The sequence below is a fragment of the Solanum stenotomum genome, chromosome 1 (assembly GCF_019186545.1).
Source record: "Solanum stenotomum isolate F172 chromosome 1, ASM1918654v1, whole genome shotgun sequence".
NCBI lineage: Eukaryota > Viridiplantae > Streptophyta > Magnoliopsida > Solanales > Solanaceae > Solanum > Solanum stenotomum.
Genome location: NC_064282.1, coordinates 94791556 through 94807025, shown reverse-complemented (window position 1 = coordinate 94807025; position 15470 = coordinate 94791556). Strand labels below are relative to the sequence as shown.

The 15470-nt window shown below is 37.5% G+C and overlaps 1 pseudogene; it reads left to right on the top strand.

The window, feature by feature from the left end:
• The first annotated feature begins 263 nt into the window (after positions 1-263).
• On the top strand, positions 264-979 carry LOC125859558 (ATP synthase subunit alpha, mitochondrial-like; annotated as a pseudogene).
• Positions 980-15470: the final 14491 nt, after the last annotated feature.

The following is a 15470-nucleotide window of genomic DNA, read 5'->3' as shown; positions in this document are numbered from 1 at the left end:
ATCAGTACAGTAGGTTATTGGATAGACTCAGTGTTACCATTTCATTTGCTAACAGGAGAATCCAGGCTAATCAGGAAAAATCGCAGCAATTCCCTAATCCTAACGAAGTAGTTCCTCCGGAATCTAATGAACAACAACGATTACTTAGGATCAGCTTGCAAATTTGTGGCACCGTAGTAGAATCATTACTAATGGCTAACTGCCTAGATGTCAATTGGGGCAGTGTGCATGCTCAAGCAGACATTTAGTAATTCTGACTCAAATTTCGTGTCTGTGGTCAACGAGAACTTATAATCAGGGACCGACAAACTGGAAAAACTGTTATTGCTAACGATGCCATATTAAACCAAAAACAACTGAACTCAAGGGCCACCTCTGAGAGTGAGACATTGTATTGTTTCTATGAGTGAGACATTGTATTGTGTCTATGTAGCGATTGGACAGAAACGCTCAATTATGGCACAATTAGTTCAAATTCTTTCAGAAGTGAATGCTTTGGAATATTCTATTCTTGTAGCAGCCACCACTTCGGATCTTGCTCTTCTACAATTTTTGGCCCCATATTCTGGGTGTGCCATGGGGGAATATTTCCGCGATAATGGAATGCACGCATTAATAATCTATGATGATCTTAGTAAACAGGCAGTAGTATCAACAAATGTCATTATTGTTACGCCGACCACCAGGTTGTGAGGCTTTCCCACGGGATGTTTTCTATTTACATTCCCGTCTCTTAGAAAGAGCGGTTAAACGATCGGACCAGACAAGCGCAGGTAGCTTGACCGCCTTACCCGTCATTGAAAAACAAGCTGGAGACGTATCGGCCTATATTCCCACCAATGTGATCCCCATTACTGATGGACAAATCTGTTTGGAAACAGAGCTCTTTTATCGCAGAATTAGACCTGCTATTAACGTCGGCTTAGCTGTCAGTCGAGTCAGGTCTGCCGCTCAGTTGAAAACTATGAAACAAGTCTGATAGGATTCGATTCATTTTAGTAATGAGCAAAACTAATAGGATTGATTATGTATCAGAACTAAATCACTACACGAATCAAAACTTAAAACAATGAAAAATTAATGTTATGGGGCTCCCCTGTCGAGAAGTAAAAGTTTTTCTCTTAGAGAGGCATTTTCTTCGCTTAGAAAATCGTTCCTTCTCTCAAGGGATTTCCATAACTCAACTAACTCTCGGCGATGGTGCATTTCCAATTAGGCTTGGTGCTTTTGTTTTAAAAACCCCTGGGAATGCTCTACCTGGGTCTTTTTGACTTCCACATATAATGGGGATTCTTCTCTGTCCCCACACAAGCTTTCCAAGACCTGGCATAGAGCCGGGTGATTGAATTCAAAGGGTTCAAGGTGTATCCTTAGTATGGAATCCAGGTCTTGTGGATCAATGAAGAATTGGGGATCCTCCCGACCATAATAAATTAGTTGATAGAGAGAGGAAATCTGGTCACGAGTTGAAAAACAAAACTTTGTTTCCAGGAAATTGCGCACCTTGACCTCGTACTCCCTGGGTGAAAGTCCCTGGGTTTGTAGGCCTTGTCGTACGAATTCCACCCATTCTGGGTCCTTATCAGGTTGATTTATATAGTGGTCCAGGAGTAGGAGCTTGGATGGAACAATACCAAACAGGGAATGAAGCAGAATCCCATCAAAGACGTGATGATAGATCTTATATACAAAACTCAATAAGAATAAAAGATATATAAAAAATTTAAGAATAGAAAGAGCCCACCGTAACTTGGGTCTAGTTATATAATAGAACTGGAGGAGTAAAAGCCACTTCACTGTAATGAGAGGAGCGAAAAGCCAGGATGGCTTGGTAAGCAAGCAATCCGTTATGTGGGCACCAACTCCAAGTTCCTTCTCTTCTTTCGTTTTTCAAGTCACGATCAGAATGATGACATTCTTGTTTGCTTTAGAAAGGAGAAGGGAAAAGGCCAATTTTCACCACCATCCTTCCCCAAAGATTCGATTAGTGTGCATAGACTTCTACTTTCCTTAGTCGACTTTCTTGCCTTCTGAAAAGAATTTCATTTGATTTTCCCCCGAATTTTGAAAAAAAGCCGCTTCCTCCTTGAAGGCCTAAGGAAGAGCCTATTCATGTGTAGTTGATTCTCGAACGAAGCGAAGAATGACAACGACTCTCTCTTCCCAGTAGCAGGCGAGGCAAAAAGACCGCTAACAGTTGGTGTTACTCAAGAAAATAATAGAGCTTCTAGAATTAAAGAATTTAAAATTGAATATGATGTATATGGTCTTGCCCCTAGATATATTAGAGATTGAATTAAATCGGAGCGAAGAAATCAAGAATACGAAGATAATATCTAAATGATTTGGAGAACGAAAAAATTGAAGCTATATATAAAAGATGAAATCCATCTGATAGTGTAATCATACCAACACATCATGTTGATATTGAAGAAATTATGAAAATGGTGCAAAATATATGAAAAATGATGTACTTACATTTTTAATAAGATCATTAAAATAATTAAATTTTATTATTGTTTTATAAAATGATTGCTTTAAATTTTAATCTACATAAAAATATTGACTACTGCGTACTACAAATATTATTCAACTTAATGAAAAAATAATAATAATAAATAAATAAATAAATAAAATATATATATATATATATATATATATAGTGCAAGACTTATCTTTTTTATGATTATTACTCAAGAAAATAATCTTTTTTTACACATAAGAAATCTAAAATGGTCATTTTCTTCTATTTAATTTATAATAGGGTGAGAGATCTCATCTCTTGGAATTTTTACATCCACTCACTTAAATTTTATATTCTTATAAAAAGAACTAGAAAATCATTCCTCTCAAACTTACTTAAAATCCTAGATTTTTCTTTTGTAAGTTATTTCTCTAGAGTTTCAAATAGAAAATTTTCCACACAATAAGAGGATGTCACAGATCCATTAATGAATTTCAAATAGTTCTAAAGATAAAATCTTCAAAAAAAAAAATCAAATTTAAAGCAATAGAATCTACACATATAAGTTTTTAAATGTGTTTGTAGAAGCACATAGAGAAACAAAGAAATGAGATCTCTTGTCTTCTTACAATTTGAATTAAAAAATATCATTTTCAATATCTTACGTATAAAAATGAAAAAATTTTGTAAAATAGATTTAAGCTCATTGCGATATAGTCTACACTTATCCCGTAGTTTCACTCTACTACCTTTTCATCAAAAAAGAGTCTTATAAGTCATTAACTAAAAAGATCTCCTTTAATCCAAATACACAGCCACTTCACAATATGCAAAAACAATATGGATTGTTACATTTCCATTTCAGTAAGATAGGGCTATAAAAGTGGAAGATCAGCTAAACTATATTGTTTGCAGAACCAAAAATCATATTCAAAAGAGTGAAAAATAAATAAATTAGTGCCTAGTATTTTTTTTCATCAAGTCATGTAGTACTTACATTACACAGACCCAACTTCTAAATTTTGTGGAATAGAGAGATTATTTATGATGACCCTCAACTCAAAAGAGAAGCTATTAAGAAAAGGGAATTGTCATAAGAAAAAAATGACCGTAAAATATTAAGATACAAAATAAAATGAAGCAACAAATAGTAAAAACACCGTGAAGAATAAAAAACTATATGCAATTACTAGATACTTCTACTAATAAGGGGAAGAAGATACGAGGCTAGCCCCCTGCCTCTCTTACCGAAACCTTCCTTTTTACCGTCATGTCCTACAACTACTAAAATATCAACAAATATTAACTTTTGAACTCACAATTATAAAAGTGCAGTGAATCTGCCTATGAAAAGTTGAACCAATCAAGTTTAACTAAAATATGGATCTGTGTCACGACCCAGACCGTCGTGATTGGCACCCACACTAACTCTCCGGTGGGAGAACCACTACTACAACCCAAACCAAGCAACTAACCCAAAACTAAGGCATTTAAGTTAGGGAAGCAAGTTAAATACTAAGGAAATAAATAGAGTTCCCATAAACTCTAACAAAAGTCTAGCAATAATAAACTAACATTGTGGAAGTAATGCCTAGAACCTGAAAGTCAATGTACCAAAACATCTAAAGTTCAATAAGTCTAAACAAAAAGGGATGCAACCCCAATCTAATGAACTAATCAACTAACTAGAACATAGTCTAAGTCCGAAAATGGTGGACATAGACGAAAGAAAACTCATGGCAGCCCGGAAGAATTAGCTCACCCTTGAATTTGAACGATCACTGATCTCCTAAGCTGCCAGTAGCCGCTTAAAGATGCCCTATACTCAACAAAAATAAGAGCAGATGCAGTATCAGTACACAACCACCGTGTACTGGTAGGATCACGCGTCTATCCCACTAAGTGCAACATACATAAGTCAAACAACAATATAATCACATGCATATATCGAACATATACAATATCATCAACACTTACGAACATCGAACAACTTCACATGTCTCAAAACACACAATTATGACAAGTCATTGGTCCTATTATGGAATCCAAACCCAAAAAGATAGCATACCAGAACGTGGTACCCGACCCAATGATTATGCCGGAACGTGACAACCGATCCCATAATTATGCTGGAACGTGTCAACCGATCCAAGTTAGTTATGCCAAAACGTGGCAACTGATCCATTCAACATACCATAATCACAATCACACGTATACCCTCAAGATCTTACAATTAAGTCATGATTTCATGGTAACTATCATTCATCTACCTCATTACAACAAGTATGATCAATAATGCAACATTCATATACATAAATGTATCATAATGAAGCAAGAACAAACATACATCACACAATCATAAAATCACAACCATCACCTACCTCGAAACAAGCTTGAAACCCTAAGAAACTTCCTTCTCTTTCCGGATCCGTTTCGCTTGTTCTTGGTCTACAAACAATCATATAATACGGGAATCAATAAACAATCACTAATTACCCAGATTACTAACAACCCTAGATCAGACCTATAATCTTAATTATCCAAATTAGGGTTATCTCTACCATAGAATCTAGATCAAAAAACCTCCCCCATCGATAATTACCCATTCTATTATGTTCTACGGATCAAAAAATGGATTCGGAGAGTGAAAAGCTTACCTTTAGCCTCAAGAATGGTGGAAAACTGTTAGGAGTCGCCTGAGGTTCGTTCCTTGGCTCTAAAATCCAAAAAGTGCAGAATAAATTAGTCATTTAGAGGTTTATTTACGACCTTAAGTCATGTCGAACCCGTCACAACGGCCCTCACCCCGCTGCAGCGGCCCAGCTAGAGCGACACGAATCCCACTAAAGCGGCTTGCACGGAACCAGTGAGCTATTTAAAGAATTCCAAGACCCCCATTTCACAACACACCTCTAACCAATGATGATTAGAAAATACCCTTTACACTAAGATCGATTCTGGGAGTTCTACTCGCCTGAATTCAATTCTGTAAAGTCGTACAAGTTCTTTAATGAGTTATCTAACCACTCATATAACCATAATTATAAATAAATCACTCGATTGTTATCAGATTTCCCTACACCTTAAAGACTCCAATTTTGTCCAAATCTTGACTAGGTTGAGAAAATCCAATTACTACGAAAAAGTTTTTCGGTCCCAAATTTTCCCTCGTTGGCATTTCTATAACGACGGGAACAAAGTCACATATCATTATTGTATCTCTTGATGAGAGAATATAGTACTTTGGTGAGTAGTATCTTCTTCGCTCCAAGTAGAACCCTAAATCCAAATCTAGCAATTCTTGAATCATCATGGCCATGATGGCCAATGATCAATCATCCATGGTAATGATTGATCAGCCACACTTAGCCGCACCTTCCAAAATTCCCATACCAAACGATAATTAAAGTCAGTCTACTATGGATTACTCAAAGTTTTTTTAAGCTGAACACGATGAATAATAATAGTACAAGTACGACTACGACCCCAACAATTAACGTTAAACCTATTACTCTACTTCATGGTGAACCTTATTTAAGATGGACTGAATCTGAAGTATCAAAGATGAACACCATAGAAAATTTGCAACATGCCATTGTTGGGAAATTCTCGTATGGTTTACCGGATCTGGATGAACTGCGGACCAGTATTCCTGCACAATGCAACATTAAGGGTGATTTCCAGATAGGTTATTTTTGAAACAGACATATTATGATACGATTAGCTTTAAAGGAGGATTTTATTAATTTGACATCCAAACCAGCCTATTATATCAAAGCAAAGGATGGAGCTGCTTACCAGATGAGACCTTTGATATATGATTCTAAGTTTAAGGTGGAAGAGGAGACAACAATGGCCATGGCTTGAATTTCTTTTCTTAATCTGCTACCTACCTTTTTTGTAAAGGAATCCTTGTTCTCCCTAGCCTCAGTAGTAGGCACTCCTATACAGTTAGACATGGAAACTATTAACAAAAACAGACCTAGTTGTGCAAAGGTAAAGGTGCTAGTAGATTTAATGAGCAATTTGCCTGATCATCTTCGAATGGACATAGAGGATGAGTCAACAAGAGCCATAAGAACTTTCAAAGTAAACATTCAATATGACTACCTCCTAAAGTATTGTGGGGAATGCAAATTATAGGGGCATAATATTTATGAGTGCAGAATTATGCACCCAGAATTGGCAAGGGAGCAGATTGATAATAAGGAGAAGGACAACAAAAGGAAAGAGCCTAACCAGGAAGGAGAAGCAAAGAACAAAAATCACAAGAAGACCTCTGAAGCAAAGATTATCCAGCCTACTGGCTCATTTCCTAAGAAATTGGCAAGTGGAAAACTGGTAGGCAATCCTGAAGACTGGAATGAGATCACTAGCATGAGGAAAGGTAATCAACAAACATACCATGCAAATGACAGAGCTGTCACCAAGGAGTATGTTGGACACAATACTAATCAATTTGCTAGCTTGGAGGACATACAACCAGAGGGAAACAAGGAGGGGGAGAAGAGAGGAAATAATTGTTTGAAGTACCAGGAAGGTGTATCCACTAGTTGGGGGATACTGGGGACTTGTTAGCCTTAGTGGCTGAAGTCATTGACACAGTTGCAGGTGATATAATAGAGAATCTGGCTGGAAAAATAATGCAAGAAGATGATAGTCAGTCATTAAAAAATATCCAACATGAGGAAAACAAGACAGAACACATTAAGGACATAGGAGAACAGGAAGATTCAGATAACTCAACAAGGGAGGAAGAAGTTCAAGTAGCAAATAATTTGCAATTAGCAGTCATTCAAAAGGAAGATGTTGTATTGACAATAAGCAACAAGGTGAGAGATATTGATCAAATGCCAGACCAAGTGTTACCTCTCCAGATTGATGAATCACAAGTGTGTTTGGGAAACATTGAATCCCCAAACCTGGCTCTTCACAACATAGTCTCTCACAATCAACTCACTGGTGAACTAATTGAGGATGAAAAAGGAGGAATAAAGATACTTAAAGAAGTAAATGAGGACCAAATCATGCAGGACGCAGATTTATCCCCAAGGACAATCATTGCAATCAAAACATCAATGAAAGGGAAGAAACAAGGGAATGAGGAGAATAGTCAGCCTAGTAGAGTTCAACCAAAGAGGACTATAATAACTCCTAACAAATTTAAATGATGAAGGCATTAATATGGAATATTAGGTCAGTAAAGTCACATAAAGCTTTTCAAAGAGTGCAATCTCTTCACATGTATCACAACTTTGCTTTTGTGGCTCTACTGGAACCTTTTCAGCATATGAATACTCTCAACAGTTACAAAACAAGACTCAAAATGTCATTAGCATTTAATAATGTTAATGGTAAAATCTGGATATTTGTCAACCATGGATATGAAGTTGCCATAGTCTGTAACTCAGATCAGCAAATCACTTTGAGGTTGAAAGATTTATCTAGTGGAAAATTTTTGGTGCACACTTCTGTGTATGCCAAGTGTAATGGGGCTCTCAGACAGTCACTATGGGAAGAAATTTTCAACCTGAGTCAAGACATAACTGATCCATGAAGTATAGGGGGAGACTTCAATGTAGTTTTGAATGAAAAAACGAAGATAGGGGGCCTTCTTATAAACTATGTGGCGGATGATTTTAAAACCTGCATAGATTCATGTGAGCTCAGTCAAGCTAACTACATAGGAAGCCCTTTCACTTGGTGGAATGGTAGGGCTGGCTCAGATTGCATATTTGAGAGGCTGGATAGGGTTCTAATCAATTATCAAATTACACAGTGCTTCTCAGAAATAAAAGTGGAGCACCTACCAAGGATTGGTTCTGATCATGCCCCACTCTTATTGTCATGCAATCATGTTGAAAATAAAGTTAAGAAACCTTTCAGCTTTCAAAACTTCTGGACAGAACACAAGTCATTCAAGGAGGTGGTGCGAATGAATTGGGACTCATAAAACACTCTTAATCCTTTTCTAGATTACAAAATAAAGATTAAGAGGGTCAAAAAGGCTTTGACTTTATGAAGTAGGGCAACATATGAAGATATATTTCAGCATTTGATAATAAGGGAGGAAATTGCTAAAGTTAAAGAAAGGCTATTTGAGGAGGTTCCCAATTGTGAAAATAGAATAATCATGCAAAGGGCACAGGCTGAATTCACTAAATATCTTTATCTGGAGGAAAGGTCCTGGCAACAGAAGGCAGGTTATGATTGGTTTAACAGTGGGGATAAAAATACTAAATTCTTTTAGAGTATAGTAAAGGGCAAAAGACAAAGGCTGCAGATTAATAGAATGCGAAACTCTAGTGGTGACTGGTTAGAAGAAATGCAAATTATTGTAGCAAAGGCTATTACTTTTTATCAGGAACAATTTAAAAAAGAAATGGATTGTACTGATTCCTTTTTACTTCAACATATTCCTGCAGTAATCACAGAAGATGATAATGAAGCTCTAGGGAAAAAACCAGAGATGGAGGAAGTCAAGAATGCAGTTTTTAATCTTAATGGGGATAGTGCATGTGGACCAGATGGATTGACGGGAAGATTTTTCCAGGAATGTTGGGACATAGTAGGATATGATATTTTGAAGATGGTGCAGAGTTTTTTTCTAGGCAGCACCCTTCCCAAATCAATCACTCATACTCATTTGGTTTTAATACCAAAGAAAGAGAAAGTGCATTATTTCTCTGATATGAGACCTATTAGTTTGAGTAATTTTATTAATAAAATTCTTTCTAGATTTTTGCATGACAAACTTGAGGGTATTCTTCCTAATATCATATCCCAAAACCAATCAGGTTTTGTAAAAGGGAGAAGCATTATAGAGAATGTGTTGCTAGCTCAGGAACTGATAACTGACTTAGCAAAAAGGGGTAAACCAACAAACACTGTGATTAAACTAGATATGGCTAAGGCCTATGATAGAGTATCATGGTTCTTCTTATACAGAGTCCTTGGGAAGGTGGGTTTCTCTAATATTTTTGTTGACTTGATTAGGAGATTGATTTCTAATAATTATTACTCGATTTTGATAAATGGACAGGTTCAAGGTTTTTTTCACTCCACAAGAGGTCTGAAACAAAGGGATCCTTTGTCCCCAACATTATTCATTTTATCTGCTGAAGTCCTAACTAGAGCTCTAAATATACTATTTTAAGATGCATAATTTGTAGCATATGAAATGCTAAAGTGGAGGGACAGCTGAATCATCTAGCTTATGTTGATGATACAATTATTTTTAGTTCCACTAATAGCTACTCCATATCAAGGATAATGAATATCCTACATGAATATGAAAGGTGCTCTGGCAAAAAAATAAATAGGGAGAAGAGCTTTTTCTATATTCATCAAAATGTTGGTGAATCTATAACAACTCAAGTTCAACAAGCTACAAGAATGGTAAAGGGTTCTTTCCCCTTGAAGTATTTGGGCTACCCTTTGATACACATAAGGAAGAGAAAAGAACACTTTGTTGATCTATTAGCAAGAGTGAAAGGTCAATTGCAAGCATGGAAAGGAAGATTATTGTCATATCGAGGAAATGAGGTCCTGATTAAGAGTGTTCTACAGAGTATCCCTTTGATGTGTTATCTGCTATTGTTCCTCCTGCTTGTGTCATGTAGGAACTCAACAAAATATTTGCTAAATTTTTCTGGAACAATAAGGAGGTAGGAAGAAGCAAACACTGGGCTGCATGGGAAAAGGTCTGCCTACCTAAAGAAGAAGGAGGTCTAGGCTTTAGATCTATTGCTGATATTTCTAATGCCATGTATGCAAAGTTGTGGTGGAAATTTAGGACCCAGAACTCTTTATGGGCTAACTTTCTATGGAATAAGTACTGCAAGAAGCAGATCCCAACCCTGGTTCAGTGGAAAGGGGGATCTCAAGTTTGGAAGCATATATTACAGAATAGGGATGAAATTGAAAATCATTTGTGGTGGGAACCTAGGGGTGGTACCTCTAACATTTGGTATGACAACTGGTCTAATCTAGACTTGTTGTATAAGGTCCCAACAGATTGTGACACTTGCCATAATCTAAGAGAGATTAAAGAGTTTCTCACAGAAGATGGTTGGGACTTGGGAGAAATGAAGAAGGTACTTCCAGCACATGTCGTGGAGCATACAAGGAATTACATGGGGGATATACAACTAACTGATCAGCAGGACAAGGCATGGTGGACGAAAAACAAAAAAGGCACTTTCACTATCAAAAGTGCTTGGGAACTTCTGAGAAACAACGAGGAAGTGCAGGAAGACTTTAGTCTCTTATGGAGGAAAGGTCTCCCTTTTACGATTTCTTTCTTGAACTGGAGGATCTGGAAAGAGAAGCTACCAGTTGGTCAACTTCTACACTCATGGAGCATAGACACATCTAGTGATTGCAGGTGTTGCCATAGCCCAGAAATAGAATCCATAGAACATCTATTCTATAATGGAGAAGTGGCTAAAGGAATTTGGAATCACTATACCAGTGCAGCAGGAGTACAAAGAGGCTCCTTCCTCAAGCAATCTATAAGACTATGGTGGATAGCAGAAGGTAACTCTTGGTGTAAAGCAGTTTATCAGGTTGTTCCTATGATCATGATGTGGTCTATCTGGAAAAGGAAGAACACTGTTTTGTATGGGGGCAAAGTGTCAATGAATAAGATTATAAGGGATATCGATGATTTGATAAATAAATTTATATGGAGTAGGTTTAATCTAATTGTTGGGAATAGGGGGTGGTGTGATATCATTCAATTACTGGAAAGCTATCACCCCAAAATTAGCTACAAGATTGTAAGGTGGAGTGCCCCTCCCTCTAAATGGCTGAAGTGTAATACTGATGGGGCATCTAGGGGTAATCCTGGACCTAGTTCTGCTGCATTTTGCATCAGAAATTTAGGAGGTGAAATTATAGTTGCTAAAGGATTTCTCTTACCTAACACAACTAATATGGGTGGCTGAAGCAAGAGCCATAAGAGAAGGTCTGATGTATTGTAGAGATAACAAACTCAATTATATTGTTATAGAGACAGATTCACTAGCGATGGTCCGGATTCTAGAAGGCAAATGGGAAACTCCGTGGAATGTGTCAGTAGAGATAAACATGATTAAGGGGTGCTGACCTTAATTACAGCAAGTGTACAACACTCTTTTAGAGAGGAAAATATGCTAGCTGATTATTTCACTAACCTAGTTTTTGATTTTACAGGTAACTATCAATTTAACAGTTTTCAGGAGGTTCCAAGTCAAGGAAGAAGGTTAATAAACCTTGATAAACACAGCATCCCAAATATTAGAAAGCCATCAAAATAATTAAGCTAGTAACATTGAAATAAAGCAAACTATGGATTGAAGTCAATACAATATAGGGCCATGTAAGAAGCTATTTCATAGGATTTAATGTTAGCACCAGGTGAGAGCTTGGAGGTGTCCAAATGACTTTAAATCACTACATGGTTAGTTGGTATTAAAGTCAATATCCATGAGTTTACCGTTCTTGTTAAGCTAGATGAACAACATACAAATGCAACAATAGGACGGCTCAGGTGCTTTCAGTGTCTTAGCTACTGGTGTTTCATTGGATATTAAGATACATAGAATGAATAGAAGAATGGTAATGGAGGTTACCTTGTCTCAAGCTATGGCATGGATGGAGTTTTCAATGTCTCTAAATTTGATAGTTGCATCAGCGTATCCTTCGCTACCTGCATAAAAAAAAGGAGAAACTTTTAGCAACTAATAGCTTAGTTTACACAGATTTGATAGTGGTATCATCCTCAATCGGGGGTCAACCCATCAATCTATGGAAATAGGATAGAGGTTGTTGAATTAGCTACAGATGGGTCGATGGGTATCAAATACAAAGGACGAGATGAAGAAACGATAAGGAAGATTACTTTTATCATCAACTATCAAGATATGATCTTGAAGGCATGGTTGAAGATTTCTCTGTTTTGCTGATTTTTTTTGCTAGGGTAGTTTCATATTCTGTAATTCGAAAGAATGATTTAGGGCTTTAGGCCTTGTTGTCCTTTAGTGGACATGGGCTGATCTGAGTGTTTTTTGCCCCTTTTGTTTAATAAAAATGGGCCTGGCCTATCTTTAAAATAAAAAAATAAAAATAATGACGGGAACAAGTCGTTACAATAGATACCAATTTACCCATCACTCATCCCCGAGTGACAAAACTTAGGAAAATAGGCAAAGAAAGGAATGAAGTAGTACCTGAATCGATGAACAATTGGGGATACTTGTCTCGCATGTCTCTCTTGGTTTCCCAAGTAGCTTCCTCAACTGGACGATGCTTCCATTTAACTTTCACGGACATAATCTCCTTGGTCCTCAACTTATGCACATCACGATCAAGAATTGCAATTGGTTCCTCCTCATATTGGAGGTCCTTGTCTAACACAATTAAGTCCCAGTTTAATATATAATTCCCGTCACCATGATACCTCTTCAACATAGACACATGAAATATCGAATGAACACTCGATAGTTTAGGAGGTAAAGCTAATATATACGTTACTGGTCCTACACATTCAAGAACCTCAAAGGGGCCAATGTATCGCGGACTTAGTTTGCCCTTCTTGCCAAATCTCATCACCCCTTTCATGGGTGATACCTTAAGAAGAATATTTTCGCCGGTTTGAAACTCCATGTCGCTTACCTTATGATCCGCATATTTCTTTTGTCTACTATGGGCTGCTAAAAGTTTAGTTTGGATACTCCTCACCTTCTCTTGAGCAATCTTTAATAAATAAACCCCCAATGGCTTCACATCTCTGGCCTTAAACCATCCTATGGGTGATCTACATCCCCTCCCATATAATGCCTCAAATGGTGCCATATCAATACTGGAGTGATAACTATTATTATAGGAGAACTCACACAAAGGTATGAATTTATCCCAATGCCCTCCAAAATCAATCACACATTCCCTCTACATGTCTTCTAACACTTGGATAGTCCTCTCTGACTGTCCGTATGCCTGTGGATGGAAGGTTGTACTAAAAATTAGTTGTGTGCCTAATTCATCATGTAGTTTCCTCCAAAACTTGGATGTGAATTGGGTACCACGGTCTGAGGTGATAGAGAAGGGCACCCCATGCAATCTCACTATCTCTTTCACATAAACTTTAACCAATTGTTCAGCATTATAATATGTTCTTACCGGAATAAAATAGGCTGACTTGGTCAATCTATCAACCACTACCCAAATAGAATCAAACTTTCCCAAAGTCTTGGAAAGACCAACCACAAAATACATGGCTATTGTTTCCTACTTCCATTCCGGAATTGACATTATTTGAAGCAAACCTGCAGGCCTTTGATGTTCATACTTCACTTGTTGACAATTTGGACACTTCGCCACAAACTCTGCTATATCCTTCTTTATGCCTGGCCACCAATCAATTCGCTTCAAATGTCGATACATCTTGGTCACACCCGAATGAATAGAATATCGCGAACCATGAGACTCTGCCAACAATTTCTCATTCAAGTCATCTACTCTAGGAACACATATTCTCCCTTTAAAATTGAGCACACTATCCGCATCAGGAGTGGTCTCTTGTGCCTAACCATTTGCAGTCTTCTTCCTAAGCTCCTCCAAATTCTCATCCTCAAATTGTTTGGCCTTGATCTCCTTAATGAATGTGGCCCTTACTTCAATACTAGTTAACACCCCCCACTTCTTTCTGAGATGCCCAACTGCATGAACTTGGACTCTAAGGTCTGAATTTCCTTAGCTAAAGGTCACTTGGTTACACTTAGGTAAGCTAAACTACCCATACTCACTGCCTTCCGACTCAAAGCATCTACCACTACATTAGCCTTACCCGGATGGTATTGAATGGTGGAATCATAATCTTTAAGTACCTCCATCCACCTTCGCTGTCTTAGATTCAGATCCTTTTGAGTGAACACATGTTGTAAACCACGATGATCAGTAAATACCTCACATTTAACACCATAGAGGTAATGTTGCCAGATCTTAAGAGCAAATACTACCGCTGCCAACTCCAAATCATGCGTTGGATAATTTCTCTCATGTACCTTCAATTGGCGTGACACATAGGCTATAACATTCATATCCTGCATTAACACCGCGCCCAACCCAGAATGAGAAGCATCACAATAAACTATAAAATCCTTACCTTCCACCGATAACGTTAGAATAGGTGCGGTAGTCAAAAGAGTCTTGAGCCTTTGGAAGCTCTCCTCACATTTTTCAGTCCACGCAAATGGTATCTCATTTTTGGTAAAATTATTTAAGTGAGTGGCAATAAAAGCAAAATTCTTGACAAATCGACGATAATAGCTAGCGAGCCCCACAAAACTCCTAACTTCCGTCACAGAGCTAGGTCGAACCCATTCTTAACCGCCTCAATATTTTGAGGATCCACCATTACCCCTTCTTTCAAAACTACATGCCCCAAAAATGCAACAGAAGTCAACCAAAATTCACACTTTGAAAATTTAGCATACAACCTTTGTTTCCGAAGAACACCCAAAACAACACGAAGATAGTTGGCATGTTCTTTCTTACTTTTCAAGTAGACCAAAATATTATCAATAAAAACTATAACAAATGAATCAAGAAATGTCTTAAACACCCCATTTATCAAACTCATGAACGTTGCAGGCGTATTAGTCAAAACAAATGACATAACTAGGAATTCATAGTGCCCATAGCGAGTCCTAAACGCCGTATTGGGCACATCCTCAGGCCTAATTTTCAACTGATGGTAGCCAGACCTTAGATCAATCTTAGAGAAAATTGATGCACCTTGCAATTGGTCAAAAAGATCATCTATTCGAGGCAAAGGGTACTTGTTTCGAATAGTGACCCTATTCAATTGCCGGTAATCTATACATATTCCCATACTACTATCATTTTTCTTAACAAACAAAATTAGGGCACCCTATGGGGAAGCACTAGGACGAATAAATCCCTAATCAAGAAGCTCTTGGATTTGAGCCTTAAGCTCCCTTAATTCCGCCGGAGCCACACGATA